Here is a 12039-nt window from a genome sequence, read left to right on the forward strand (position 1 = left end):
TTACAAAGGAATCCTCTTGAACAGGCATTTTGAATCAGTGTTGTAGAATTCAGCCATTTGATTTCATTTCATTGAATCATGCATATCCCGGCAATTTTCTGGAAGTAAATATTTGCGTATATAAATAAAAGTATATTTCATATCCTTGAATCAAACACTGAGTTCTGTAATTGAAAAATTGCATCCCGTCTCTTATTTCCCTCCTCTCCTTATCCTTCTAGAATTAGTGAGTTCTTTCTATGTTTGCCTTATTGAATTCTGCCACTTTTGTATGGTTTTCAAATATTTACCTTCATAACTCCAGGAAATTTTCCCGAGTAAGCTTACCGATTCCTACGCCCAGTGTGTTTACCCAGCTCTGTGTTGTGCATCATGTCCACTGGGTGCCTCAGCTTTGACGCATTGCCAGGTGAAGCTGTCCTTGACCCTTGACTGAGTCTTCCTGACTGTCCATAATATACTCTGACATCTGGCTTCTTCACCCCAGTAAACAACCCCGAATAAATAGCAGTGAAAGACTCAAGCAGGAACAGTCCAACTCTCCAGTCCTCCCCCCAGTCGCCAATTCTGTCATTCACCATGTTCTGTATCTCCTACCTGCTCAGCATTTTTCCTCTCTTATTACGCTTACTTACTTTCTGACTTATGATGTTGGAAGACTGTTTTCTGGATTCCCGCCCCCCACCCCTGCTTGCTAAGTTCATTTAGCTTTCCATCGCTGCCTGGGTGACCTTTCAAAATAATTTGTGAAGATGTAAGTCATCTCCTCATTGAGGGGATGCTCATAACATGACTGATTCTCCCGTTTTCCCTCTCCATCCCGCTTCCTATAGCTGTTTTGCAGTTTTACCACATTATTTTGCTTCCCCTATTTGCCTGGTTGCTTCCTTATCCTTGTGCTGATCCCACATGTCAAGAAATTCTTCACACCTTCGGTTTGTATTTTGTGTGCCTTTCAAAATCCATTCCTCCCTTTGTAGCGTTTCTGGAGTTTCCCAGTTAAAATGGACTGTTCTCTCCTTTGTGCCCTCACTAGACTTTGTTCAGTCCATTTGTCGAACTGGTGACTTAGTGACTTACCCATTTGTCTTCTGAATTGCTTCCATACATCTCAAGTCCCGCTTGAATATCAGGCAGAATCTGCCTTCTGTTTATATGTTCCGCTTTGTCCCACAATATTGCCCATGATTTGGCAGACACAGTGACTGTGTGTTATCTGACTGAGTGAGTGGGTGAGAGAGAGAATAAATACACTGTGTTCTGAAGTGCGTTTCTTTTTTTTTTTTTTTACAGGAGGAGACAACAAAGCCAGCAGGTTTAAGAGAGGAAAATGGTACGAGTATTATTGAAAATGCTCCACGAGAGCAAAAAAGTAATGTCAGTTTTACTGTAACGCGTGAAAATAGCAGAAGCGGTAAATCAGTGAATTTCTCTGAGATTTCTCCATGCGTAAATATTGTTATAAAGGCACCAGTTAACGTATGTGGTTTCAAATGTAACCACCATTTCCTCTAATTAGTTTTCTTTTCTTGTATTCCTTCATACGGCCTAGCTTTTGTTCTTTTAATCTGCATCAATTCTGTAATAATTTTTTGCTATTAATTTTATTGCATCTAAATAAAAGTGAATGGCAGTAGACTTATGTAGGTATTTGAAACATACAGTCACACATGTTCTCATCAATGACTCTGTGAATGACATTTTACAGCTATGATGTCCTTGTTAACGTCTGGACCGAAGGAACAGGAAGCGTCGTCACCTTGGGATTGGGATTCGGAGGTACTGTGTTTTGTTGTTGTTGTTGTTATGCTGTTAAAATCTCAGCAATGAGTGAAGTTAAAATCCAAGAAGGGGTAGTGTGATGTCACAGTCTGACCTCTGCATTTGCATAAAAGGGCTGATCGTCTTACCATTTTCAGCTTATAGGTCAGAAAATAATGGTGTGCTAAGGACAAGACAGCTGTACAGTATAATTCTGCTCGTTTGCTGCATTTTTTTCAGAGGCCATCATACTGTAGGGTAAAAAATAAGGCTTAGAAGTGGGAAAGAATCAATTTGGGCTTTGAAGTATGTTGACCTACAAGCTAAAGAATTCTTCCGGGTCAAGCCGTGGCCAAATGTTAAATTGGATGGTACATGTGAACGTGTGAAAAGTCCAATGACATTCAAAGAGAAAGAGTTTGGAGTAGCATGTTTTGGAAGCTGGAATTAACAAAGATAGTGCCTGAAACCTGAAGATTTTAAAATGTTGGATAGTCAAGTCAAGATGTTGAGGAAACAGGAGATGGAAAAGTGTGGGGAATAGTAAATACGTGAGAGTTTAATAACAGCAATTCTATTTAGTGATATTTTGATGAGTAGAATTTGTTTTCAAAAACAAAATGCGCTAAATATATTTGTGGCTGCTGTGCTTTTACAAGGGTAGGTAGGAACTAGTGACGCCGTATATAGTAAGGGGACAGCTGTGGAAAGAGCTTGACCTCTTAGATAGAAGCAGCTGCTGCACAGTGGTACCTGGACGGAGGAGAAGTCAGGTGACATGTTAGCATCCTGGCTATGTCACTGATTACACTAGGCATGAAATCTGCAGGAACTGCCAGGGCTGTGCCAGCAGCGGTGGACAGAAGAGGGAGGGAGGAGCAAGATGAGAAGGGTCTACAAGAATGAGACCTGTCATTCTTGACACCTGTGTCTCAAGGAGCCCTTCTGGGATTCGGTGCTGTCCTCTCACATGTAGGCAGCCTGCCCAGAATGTGCCAGCTGTGAGATCGCTCAGGTCCCCGAGATTCACTGGTGCCCTCTGGCTGCTGCAGTCTGAGTGGGTTGTGTAGCACATTTGTGTCGGTTCCAGTGAAATGAGAAACTTAAGGGCTGAAGCTCCCTGGGCAGCACAGAGGCACACAATGGGTGCACAAGCAGTATGGTGCCCACCAGGTGGGCTGTGGTCTGTGGGGAGGGAGAAGGACCTCCAGGGTGCCAGCGGCCTTGTGCTCTGTGCTCAGGAAGCTCCCAGTTCCCTGAGGGCAGCAGCGCTTGGGCTCCTGAGGACAGAGGGGCTGTCTGACAGGTTGGGGGTCTGCAGACTGCCAGAGGTGTGAGGGGAGGAAACACAAACCTCCCCAACTACCCTTTCTGGGGGGCACCCAGGTCCTCAGGGGACTCTCTCTGCCAGAACGTTGCTCCTTCCTGTTCTGCCCTGCAACTTGTTCCCGTGGGATCTGTGGTGGGTTCTGGCACTGTGTCCTTAGAATTACACCTGGGGTGTGCCTTACCATCTGAGACTTTCTGTTCTTCCTCGTAGGATCCGGTGCCCGATATCTGTAGTCAGCCATTCTGCCCGTATTCCCCTCTGTGCTCTTTCTAGTGAGGGTTTCTGAAGATATCTTTAAGACATGATATCATTACAAGCCGCACATTACTGTTTGGAATTCTCATTACCCATTTTTTTTTTTTTCTCCTAGGAGAAACTGATGGAATGTTTCTGTTTCTATTTTTCTCTTATTGTATTTATAAGTTTACAGCTTTCAGATAGTGGTATGTGACCGTGTTTCACTACTTGAATGCCTCATTTTGTAGCAATAAATTAAAGTCTACAAAAGTGCAGACAAAAAGTAACTGTCACGTAAAGGTTAGTCAGTATTATTGTGGATGTGCTATGAACAGAAGTGTCTGTTATAGATCTTATTGTGCTGAATGTCTTTTCTTTTCTTTCTTGATTTACGTTCATAATTGAGTGGAAATGTTTCTTGATTTGTTTGTATGTTCATCCATGTGCCCGCAGCTTTTGAAATGGTTTTACACCCACCTAAATTTTCCTTGCAGGAGACGTTTCTTCAGTGTCTGTCTCTTCATTCCCTCTCTGCCTCCGTATTTAGTTACAGGTTTCTTTGTAGTAGCTATGTGTGCCTTTCTTTCATCCATCAGTGCCACATGAGCTTTATTCCTGTTTATTTCTCTCTTTCTTGCAAAGACCTGAGTGGGCACAATCATTTCTCTGTAGCCTTTTGTCAAACAAGATAGAAGTGTCTTATACTACATTTAATCTCCATCCTTTTAGGTAAGGTACTAGTAAAAACTAAGCTCCCACATATTGATGGGCAAGAGATAATTCATACAAATATAAATCACGTGGATGGATATAAAAATATAACACATGATGAGTGTAAGTTCCTTAATGTTAGTTGTTTCAGAAATGCTCTCAACTATGTCGGAAAATTTTTGTCCTAGGTTATTCTGGTTAAGAAAATACTCTGAATGAATCATAGTGTTTGTATAGTAATGAAGTAGGCATGAGGGGGATAATATTTTGAGGACATCTGTATCAGCTCCCATAACGCTCTCCCCACATGAAGATATGTGTTAAATAATGACAGAATTTAGTGTTGGGTCTACATTCAAGTGATTCCACAATCTGTGCACGTTGTGTTGATTCGTCTGGTAATGGTGAACATTACACTTGAGTTACCCGTGTTGATACTCATTTTTATTAAGGCTTCTGTTCTTCGTTCTAGAATGTTGCACAACCAGGATTGACGAAGCCAAAGGCCACTTCTCAGCACATCACGAAAAGTGGTAAGCTATTTCAAGACTGCCTATATTGTGTTATTCCTTGTTAAGTAATTACACGTATTTTCATGTACTCTTTATTTTTGCAGTACTAAAAGGCAAATATAATGGTGTGGGAACAGAAAAGGAAACCATGTTACAGGACGGTATTTCTCATCACCGAAATGTGGTTGAAAGCCTTCCGACGTCAGTCAAAGTCCAGGGCTTTCATGCTCGTTTCGTTGACACACATGGCCCTGGTCTGCAACCTGTCTTGATGTCTTCAGCTGAGGAAGGTCACACAGAGGTAAGTTAGTTTAAGGAACCACAACAACAAAAACCCCCCTTTTCCCCATGCTTTGTTCACATACCACCCCCTGACCCTCATCATGCTGGCAAGGATCCTAGAAAGAAGTGGATGGCCTCGAGGTCATCATAGAAACCAGTGTAATCACAAGAGAGAGAGATGTACAGGATTGAGATTTATAAACTTTGGTGGGAGAAAACAATTCTCAGGGCTGCCAGTGTGTGAGCAAAGAATTATAAAGCAACCCAAAAGTGCTGCTCCACAAATTTGTGGATGGAGGAATGAATGAAGGGGAAGAATTCATGTGTGAAGGGCAAGATAAACGTAATGATTGAAAAAGAGCGTCAATATGACAGATTAGTATAAAAACACCTCAGAAATAGTGGAGTTAAATGAGAGCAGGATCTCTCCACATTAAAAAATATGATGAAAATGCTTTTATTTTTTATTTTTATTTTTATTATTTTTTTTGAGACAGCGGGCTAGAGTGGCGTGGCATCGGCCTAGCTCACAGCAACCTCAAAGTCCTGGACTCAAGCAATCCTCCTGCCTCAGCCTGTCAAGTGCCCGGGAGTACAGGCATGCGCCAATATGCCTGGCTAATTTTTTCCTATATATTTTTAGTTGTCCTGATAATTTCTCTCTATTTTTAGTAGAGTGGGGCTCTTGCTCTTGCTGAGGCTGGTCTGGAACTCCTGAGCTCAGAGGATCCACCAGCCCTGGACTCCCAGAGTGCTAGATGGAAATGCTTTTAAATGCAAATTAAGACTGGGGAGGTGGGGTGGGAGGGGATGGAGGTATGACTGCATGGTGAGTGCCAGGCACTCTGTCTGGAGAATGGACACGCTTGAGGTTCTGACTCAGGGGGATGGGCGGGACATGGACAATGTATATAACCTGAACTTATGTACCCCCATGATGAGCCGAAATAAAAAAAAAATAAATAAAATAAAAATAAATGCAAATTAAGAAACGAGAGGCAGTCAGTGCAAAAGATTCTTCAGAATGACATATCCCTGATGTTAATGAAGGACTGAAAGAGAGTTTGAGATGATTGTCATGAACATTAATCAGCTGGGCATTTTAAAATTGCTAGAAGAGGATAATTTGAATGTTGCTAGCATATAGAAAAGAGAATCATTTAAGGTTCTACTAAAATGAATGTTTCAAATTATCACATGTTAGTCCTCATATGTGTACACCTAGTGAGCATCAATTAGAATCCATGTGGGAAGTAAGGAAAATTTAATCCTCACTTCCTTTCAATTTAGTAAAGTGATGTCTTGTATTGAATCTAGTAAAATCTGTGTCCTACGTGATGCAAAGTAGTTTTGACTCTTTTGTTTCTTGGTAAACGTGTCCAACTTAGTGTTCAGTCATTCCATCAGTTACCTAAGTAATTTATCTTATTGTTTGATATAATCTTGGTGGCTGTTTTAGATCTTTTGGAGAATAAGGAGAGAGAAATAAATAAGCCTTTGATTGGATATCTTTGTTAACGAAAATTGAAATGTGAGGTTATATACAGGAGGTTCTCAGTCTGTTTCGATGAAATCAGAGAAGCAATTTTGACCCACAACCCTCTTAGAGAAATCAGTGCAGCGATTATTTCTTTCTGGAGTTACTCTGATCTGTCTTGTGGCAATAATATCGGTACCTAACGGCCACCTGTATGTACACATGCCACGTGAACGTAAACAGAATGGTCGATTGCTTGCTCACATAAACTACCTTTTATCACAGAAACATGCTGAAGGCATGGTTTCCAAAGGAGTATAGAAAATCATCTCTGGGCGATGATTTTTTAATTTTAAAAATATCTGGCGCTAAGGGCATGATTTATATTGTTCCCGGGAAGCTTTGTGAACTTTCGTATTCACAGTTGTTCCACCTGGCCTGTACAGTCATTCATCTCTGAAACTGAGGAACCCTGTACATTTGACATTTCAGTCAAATTCTTCTGTCTTCCTAGGCACATTGGGTCCCCCTTGACAGTCGTAGGTGTACCTGAAGGTTTTTAATCTTCAACGTGGATAGTCCTGGCTTTACTTTTCTTCATACTAGATGCTCTCTCCCACTCTTAATTACTACCCTATCTGGCATAAAGCGGAAATTAGAGCTATTAGTATGTCCTCTACCGGGGCAGAAGGAAAAGCACGTGAAATTCAACATAGAGTATTAAGTTTCCTTCTTACATTATAGTAGCACTTAAAGATGCCTCCTAATTCTGTAATCACACAAATGGAGAAGGAGGTCTTCTACAGTTTAACACTCATCAGGTAAATTTTTACAAAGGAATCCTCTTGAACTGGCATTTTGAAACGGTGTTGTAGAATTCAGCCATTTCGTTTCATTTCATTGAAACATGCACATCCCGGCAATTTTCTGGAAGTAAATATTTGCGTATATAAATAAAAGTATATTTCATATCCTTGAATCAAACACTGAGTTCTGTAATTGAAAAATTGCATCCCGTCTCTTATTTCCCTCCTCTCCTTATCCTTCTAGAATTAGCGAGTTCTTTCTATGTTTGCCTTATTGAATTCTGCCACTTTTGTATGGTTTTCAAATATTTACCTTCATAACTCCAGATAATTTTCCCAAGTAAGCTTACCGATTCCTACGCCCAGTGTGTTTACCCAGCTCTGTGTTGTGCATCACGTCCACTGGGTGCCTCAGCTTTGACGCATTGCCAGGTGAAGCTGTCCTTGACCCTTGTCTGAGTCTTCCTGACTGTCCGTAATATACTCCGACATCTGGCTTCTTCACTCCAGTAAACAACAACGAATAAATAGCAGTGAAAGACTCAAGCAGGAACAGTCCAGCTCTCCAGTCCTCCCCCCAGTCGCCAAATCTGTCATTCACCAAGTTCTGTATCTGCTACCTGCACACCATTTTTCCTATCTTATTACGCTTACTCACTCTCTGACTTATGATGATGGAAGACTGTTTTCTGGATTCCCGCCCCCCCACCCCCGCTTGCTAAGTTCATTTAGCTTTCCATCGCTGCCTGGGTGACCTTTCAAAATATATTTGTGAAGATGTAAGTCATCTCCTCATTGAGGGGATGCTCATTCTATGACTGATTCTCCCGTTTTCCCTCTCCATCCCGCTTCCTATAGCTGTTTTGCAGTTTTACCACATTATTTTGCTTCCCCTATTTGCCTGGTTGCTTCCTTGTCCTTGGGCTGATCTCACATGTCAAGAAATTCTTCACACCTTCGGTCTGTATTTTGTGTGCCCTTCAAAATCCATTCCTCTATTTGTAGCGTTTCTGGAGTTTCCCAGTTAGAACGGACTGTTCGCTCCTTTGTGCCCTCACTAGACTTTGTTCAGTCCGTTTGTCGAACTGGTGACTTAGTGACTTACCCATTTGTCTTCTTATTTGCTTCCGTACATCTCAAGTCCCGCTTGAATATCAGGCAGAATCTGCCTTCTGTTTATATGTTCCGCTTTGTCCCAGAATGTTGCCCATGATTTGGCAGACACAGTGACTGTGTATTATCTGACTGAGTGAGTGGGTGAGTGAGAGAATAAATACAATGTGTTCTGAAGTGCGTTTCTTTTTTTTTTTTTTTTTTTTACAGGAGGAGACAACAAAGCCAGCAGGTTTCAGAGAGGAAAATGGTATGAGTATTATTGAAAATGCTCCACGAGAGCAAAAAAGTAATGTCAGTTATACTGTAACGCGTGAAAATAGCAGAAGCGGTAAATCAGTGAATATCTCTGAGATTTTTCCATGCGTAAATACTGTTATAAAGGCACCAGTTAACGTATGTGGTTTCAAATGTAACCACCATTTCCTGTAATTAGTTTTCTTTTCTTGTATTCCTTCATACGGCCTAGCTTTTGTTCTTTTAATCTGCATCAATTCTGAAATAATTTTTTGCTATTAATTTTATTGCATCTAAATAAAAGTGAATGGCAGTAGACTTGTGTAGGTATTTGAAACATACAGTCACACATGTTCTCATAAATGACTCTGTGAATGACATTTTACAGCTAAGATGTCCTTGTTAACGTCTGGACCGAAGGAACAGGAAGCGTCGTCACCTTGGGATTGGGATTCGGAGGTACTGTGTTTTGTTGTTGTTGTTGTTATGCTGTTAAAATCTAAGCATTGAGTGAAGTTAAAATCCAAGAAGGGGTAGTGTGATGTCACAGTCTGACCTCTGCATTTGCATAAAAGGGCTGATCATCTTACCATTTTCAGCTTATAATGGTGTGCTAAGGACATGACAGCTGTACAGTATAATTCTGCTCGTTTGCTGCATTTTTTTCAGAGGCCATCATACTGTAGGGTAAAAAAATAAGGCTTAGAAGTGGGAAAGAATCAATTTGGGCTTTGAAGTATGTTGACCTACAAGCTAAAGAATTCTTCCGGGTCAAGCCGTGGCCAAATGTTAAATTGCATGGTACATGTGAACGTGTGAAAGTCCAATGACATTCAAAGAGAAAGAGTTTGGAGTAGCATGTTTTGGAAGCTGGAATTAACAAAGATAGTGCCTGAAACCTGAAGATTTTAAAATGTTGGATAGTCAAGTCAAGATGTTGAGGAAACAGGAGATGGAAAAGTGTGGGGAATAGTAAATACGTGAGAGTTTAATAACAGCAATTCTATTTAGTGATATTTTGATGAGTAGAATTTGTTTTCAAAAACAAAATGCGCTAAATATATTTGTGGCTGCTGTGCTTTTACAAGGGTAGGTAGGAACTAGTGACGCCGTATATAGTAAGGGGACAGCTGTGGAAAGAGCTTGACCTCTTAGATAGAAGCAGCTGCTGCACAGTGGTACCTGGACGGAGGAGAAGTCAGGTGACATGTTAGCATCCTGGTTATGTCACTGATTACACTAGGCATGAAATCTGCAGGAACTGCCAGGGCTGTGCCAGCAGCGGTGGACAGAAGAGGGAGGGAGGAGCAAGATGAGAAGGGTCTAAAAGAATGAGACCTGCCATTCTTGACACCTGTGTCTCAAGGAGCCCTTCTGGGATTCGGTGCTGTCCTCTCACATGTAGGCAGCCTGCCCAGAATGTGCCAGCTGTGAGATCGCTCAGGTCCCCGAGATTCACTGGTGCCCTCTGGCTGCTGCAGTCTGAGTGGGTTGTGTAGCACATTTGTGTCGGTTCCAGTGAAATGAGAAACTGAAGGGCTGAAGCTCCCTGGGCAGCACAGAGGCACACAATGGGTGCGAAAGCAGTATGGTGCCCACCAGGTGGGCTGTGGTCTGTGGGGAGGGAGAAGGACCTCCAGGGTGCCAGCGGCCTTGGGCTCTGTGCTCAGGAAGCTCCCAGTTCCCTGAGGGCAGCAGCGCTTGGGCTCCTGAGGACAGGGGGGCTGTCTGACAGTTTGGGGGCCTGCAGACTGCCAGAGGTGTGAGGGGAAGAAACACAAAACTCCCCAACTACCCTTTCCCTGGGGCTCCCAGGTCCTCCGGGGTCTCTCTCTGCCAGAATGTTGCTCTTTCCTGTTCTGCCCTGCGACTTCTTCCCGTGGGATCTGTGGTGGGTTCTGGCACTGTGTCCTTAGAATTACACCTGGGGTGTGCCTTACCATCTGAGACTTTCTGTTCTTCCTCGTAGGATCCGGTGCCCGATATCTGTAGTCAGCCATTCTGCCCGTATTCCCCTCTGTGCTCTTTCTAGTGAGGGTTTCTGAAGATATCTTTAAGACATGATATCATTACAAGCCGCACATTACTGTTTGGAATTCTCATTACCCATTTTTTTTTTTTTTCTCCTAGGAGAAACTGATGGAATGTTTCTGTTTCTATTTTTCTCTTTTCGTATTTATAAGTTTACAGCTTTCAGATAGTGGTATGTGACCGTGTTTCACTACTTGAATGCCTCATTTTGTAGCAATAAATTAAGGTCTACAAAAGTGGAGACAAAAAGTAACTGTCACGTAAATGTCAGTCAGTATGATTGTGGATGTGCTATGAACAGAAGTCTCTGTTATAGATCTTATTGTGCTGAATGTCTTTTCTTTTCTTTCTTGATTTACGTTCATAATTGAGTGGAAATGTTTCTTGTTTTTGTTTGTGTGTTCATCCATGTGCCCGCAGCTTTTGAAATGGTTTTACACCCACCTAAATTTTCCTTGCAGGAGACGTTTCTTCAGTGTCTGTCTCTTCATTCCCTCTCTGCCTCCGTATTTAGGTACAGGTTTCTTTGTAGTAGCTATGTGTGCCTTTCTTTCATCCATCAGTGCCACATGAGCTTCATTCCTGTTTATTTCTCTCTTTCTTGCAAAGACCTGGGTGGGCACAATCATTTCTCTGTAGCCTTTTGTCAAACAGGATAGAAGTGTCTTATACTACTTTTAATCTCCATCCTTTTAGGTAAGGTACTAGTAAAAACTAAACTCCCACGTATTCATGGGCAAGAGATAATTCATACAAATATAAATCACGTGGATGGATGTAAAAATATAACACATGATGAGTGCAAGTTCCTTAATGTTAGTTGTTTCAGAAATGCTCTCAACTATGTCGGAAAATTTTTGTCCTAGGTTATTCTGGTTAAGAAAATACTCTGAATGAATCATAGTGTTTGTATAGTAATGAAGTAGGCATGAGGGGGATAATATTTTGAGGACATCTGTATCAGCTCCCATAACGCTCTCCCCACATGAAGATATGTGTTAAATAATGACAGAATTTAGTGTTGGGTCTACATTCAAGTGATTCCACAATCTGTGCACGTTGTGTTGATTCGTCTGGTAATGGTGAACATTACACTTGAGTTACCCGTGTTGATACTCATTTTTATTAAGGCTTCTGTTCTTCGTTCTAGAATGTTGCACAACCAGGATTGACGAAGCCAAAGGCCACTTCTCAGCACATCACGAAAAGTGGTAAGCTATTTCAAGACTGCCTATATTGTGTTATTCCTTGTTAAGTAATTACACGTATTTTCATGTACTCTTTATTTTTGCAGTACTAAAAGGCAAATATAATGGTGTGGGAACAGAAAAGGAAACCATGTTACAGGACGGTATTTCTCATCACCGAAATGTGGTTGAAAGCCTTCCGACGTCAGTCAAAGTCCAGGGCTTTCATGCTCGTTTCGTTGACACACATGGCCCTGGTCTGCAACCTGTCTTGATGTCTTCAGCTGAGGAAGGTCACACAGAGGTAAGTTAGTTTAAGGAACCACAACAACAAAAACCCCCCTTTTCCCCACGC

The sequence above is a fragment of the Lemur catta genome, chromosome 26, assembly GCF_020740605.2.
Source record: "Lemur catta isolate mLemCat1 chromosome 26, mLemCat1.pri, whole genome shotgun sequence".
Classification (NCBI taxonomy): Eukaryota; Metazoa; Chordata; class Mammalia; order Primates; family Lemuridae; genus Lemur; species Lemur catta.